Genomic DNA, 3,835 nt, shown 5'->3' on the forward strand with positions numbered 1-3,835 from the left:
CAGTACAAAACATGCATTTTAGAATCTTTTAACTGTCTAGTTCAAAAAGTACCAGTGTTTATTTGAAATGATTTCTTTCCAAAGCCAAAGTGTAGTCAAAATTAATTCAGGTGACATAACACATTGTAATGTTAAAAAATATTCAGAATTACTGAAGTGAAGGTAAATTCCAGAGCTTTTGGGGCTATCTCATGCTGCACAAGGCTATTTCCCTGGTTCATTCGAGGCAGCATATGACAGAGTCCAAGGATGTCACTAAGCTCAACAAACGGCGAGATTGCTGGTGTCCAGCTCTGACCTCCCCAGGAAGCACGGCTGCTGCCTCCACAAAACTAGGATGTGTGGGAATCAAAGGCACACTATTCTGCTAGCTAAAGAGATAGCAACCCCCTCCCCCCAACCTAAAGGTTCCTTCCCCAGGTAAATAAAAAGTACACAAGGGAAAAAAAAATTAAAATACATTTATCTACAGAATCAGGATTTTGGATTATCAATATAATCCCTACCTCAAAAATGCTAACTAAAGTTGTCTGGATATTTCTGAAACCATCTTAAAGATATATTCAGATTCAATTTCTGTTGATTTATAATTAGGTAATCATAGTCAAAAATATTCACTTTATCCCTAAATATATAAACCACTAGTAAGACTGCAGTGTATTATCTCCCAGAGCCATTAATTAAGCACTGAAAGAGAAAAAAAAAAGATCCAAGTTTAAGTCCAGCTTCATCCCTCACTGTGGTATTCGGTTCCTGAAACTCTCTAAGCCTCTGTTTCTTTACCTGGAAAATGGGGATAATAATGGTATCTACCCATGTAATGTTCTTGTTGCAAGCAGCAGGCAACAATTAACGGCCCTTTCACACAGTGGCATCTGAGTGGCTACCGAAAGTCCAGGAATAATTCTAAAAATAAGAAAAATCATGCATTTTAGTAAATATGTCATAATTTCCACAGCTGAAATTTCCTTAGACATTGCACTTTCTCTTTAAGGGAATCCTGATTTTTCTTAACGTTACGGAGAATCAGGACTTGAACTAGCAGCCTTCTTTTTCTTCTTCCTACTGTGTTTTTTATGCTTCTTTTTCTTTTTTGTTTTTTCTGTTGCTTTTTCTCGTTCTTCACTGCTTTTCTTCTTTTTTGCTTGTACCTCCTCAATATAATCAGATTCTGACAAGGACTCTGATGATAAAGGTTTATCTTCAGGATACATCTTTCTTTTTTTGCGGAGTCCTTTATTGTCCTTTTCTTTCTCAGTTGAATCCTTTGATTTCTTTTTCTTTTTTTAAACCATCGTTGCTATCTGATTCAGTTTCTGACATGGAACTTTCTGAAGATCTGTGTGAATGGTTCTTCTTTTTCTTTCTTCTTTTCCCTGGTTTCTTATCCTCATCTTCAGAATCTGAAGAACTGCTGGAAGAATTAGAGCTTGATGAAGATGATGAATACCTATCAGATTTCTTCTTTTCTTTTTTCTTTCTCTGTCTTTTTTTGGTTGAGCTCTCATTCCCACTTAATAATTTCTCCCTGTGTTTTTCTAGTTCTTTCTTCCAGTTCTCATTCATTTTTTCTTCAAATTCAGCCAATGCCTTGGAACCTTTCTTTTTCTTTTCTAGTTGCTCTTTTACTTCTTTCCAGGTAGGCCTTGGTCAATTCAGATAATCTTGTATCATTGGCCGTGAAGACTGGATTGGACCCTTTGATCTGGCCATTGCTATTGGGTTCATATAGGCCTTCTGATTTCTTTGGTAATATCATGTCACAATTTTGGGAGTACCACGCGATTGCCCCATTTCCCCACAGTGCCCGATGGCTAGCAGAGTACACAGTCAGATGCCGAGGGAGACCAGGCCCGAGAGGCAGCCGAGACGGGCCCACCCTGGAAAGCTTTTGAACCATCTCTACTCTACCTTTGAATGCTACTTGATAGCTGGAAAATTCTGTGCAGAGGAATGTAGAGGAAGTGGATTCTAATGGACTCATGCTAATGACTTGCTCTGTAATACTGTATAGAGTTTTTAGGAAATTTATGATATCACTAATTTATCCTCTGTATTCCCATGATCTTAGGATGTGGAAATAAAGGAACTTTAAGGTCTTCAAAGGTGTGTACTAGAGATAAAAATGTTAGGGTTAATATTTTAGCTGTTCCATTATATAAGTACTATCATTTATTCACCAGGTACCTGGTGTGAACCAATACCATTCCGAGGATAAATGATGCAGGAAATGGCATAGGAAACATTCATTCAACATAAATTTACTGCATACCTCTTTATGTGCTAGTAATCATATTTGTTGCTAGGGATACAAAGATGAATACGTCTTATTTCCTAATTTTAAAAAGCTCCAAGATTTGAGATGTAGAGGACAAAGATTCAAAAATTAAAGTAAAATATAGTTGGTGCTACCCCAGAAGCATATTTAAGTGGCATGGCTTCAGAGAATGCTATAGAGAGGGGGTGATAGTTGGTCTAGGAGACAAATGAGGAAGGAGTTCTCTGTTTGAATGCAGGTCTTTCTCTTTAAGGAGCCTGCATTCAAACAAAGAACTCCTTCCTGTTTAAATCTAGAGGGCTGGAGCACTCTAGATTCCAAAGTTCCTAGATTGGTAATGAATTGATCCTTTGGTTACACCCACATCAACCCACTGGGTTATTCTCTCCAGCTTCCAGGCTGCTCAGCCCCCCAAGCTGTCTCAGCAGTTGATTGGATCTCTACTTCCTCTTTGGGCTTCGGTTTTCAGAGGTATGGCATGGAATGAGCTCACTTCTTTATGAAACACCTTTCTTCTCATTGACACCTGCTCTTATCTGTGATCTGCTCCATTGTCAATAACCTCTTTGCTGACACTAAACTTAAAGGCTTGCTCATTTTCCAGGCCATGTGGAAACAATATTCCAGGAAAAGGGAAGTTATGAACTGTGGCACATGGGTGTTGAATGGCACGGTAGGGAATGATAAGTAGTTAGTGTGATCAGACCTGAAGTCTGTGCAGGGGGACATGTTAGGACACAAGGCTAAGGACACAGGGTTAAGAAGGGAAGTTTGGCCCAGACTGAACAGGGTCTTCTCACATGAAGGAGTATCGAGTGATCCAGTAGGCTTTGTGGAGCCACTGAAAAGTTTGGGGGACGAGATAGAAGCAATCATATCCCAGTGTTAGGAAGATGACTTCAATGGCTATAGGGAGGATGGATTGGAGAGAAGATAGTTATAGCATTTTGTTTATTGGTTTGTTTGTTTCGTTTTGTTTGTAATTCAGGCAGGAAATGATATAGCCCGGACTCTGAGGCTTGGCAGTGGAAATGGAGAGTAAGAGGGAGATGCAAGAGCTTGCTTCAGAAATAAAATTGCTAAAACTCAGTGATTAACTGGATATAAGTTAGAAGGAGAAGAGACAAGTGGTACTTCTTAAGCTGATAGGCTGAAACTTATGCCAATAACTCAGTTAAGAAATGGAGAAGGCAAGGCAGACTTAAGAACTAGAACATCAGCTCAGTTCTGAATGCATTGTTCGAGGAATGAATGGAGAAGCTAAGTGGGTATCAGATAGCAGAGGAAGCACTGGGAGTTAATAAGAGGATTTACAAGAGGAATTGAGAGTGACTCTAGTTTAGTCCAGGTTAAACCAAAGGTGAACTAGAACTTGGAAACCAAGTTACAGATATCAGGGGATGTGATAAATAACTGCTTTTCAACATCCACTGAACATCTAAATTATTGGGAGGCTTTAAAAAAATTAACAGCATTACTGAAATATAATTTATATACCAAAAAATTTATCCTTTTAAAGTGTACAATTCAATGTTTTTAGTATATTCACAGAGTTGT

General features: G+C 38.6%; 1 pseudogene; it reads right to left on the minus strand.

The window, feature by feature from the left end:
- Positions 1-963: 963 nt before the first annotated feature.
- LOC119544822 lies at positions 964-1,728 on the minus strand (annotated as a pseudogene).
- Positions 1,729-3,835: the final 2,107 nt, after the last annotated feature.

Source organism: Choloepus didactylus, chromosome 9 (assembly GCF_015220235.1).
Source record: "Choloepus didactylus isolate mChoDid1 chromosome 9, mChoDid1.pri, whole genome shotgun sequence".
Lineage (NCBI taxonomy): Eukaryota > Metazoa > Chordata > Mammalia > Pilosa > Megalonychidae > Choloepus > Choloepus didactylus.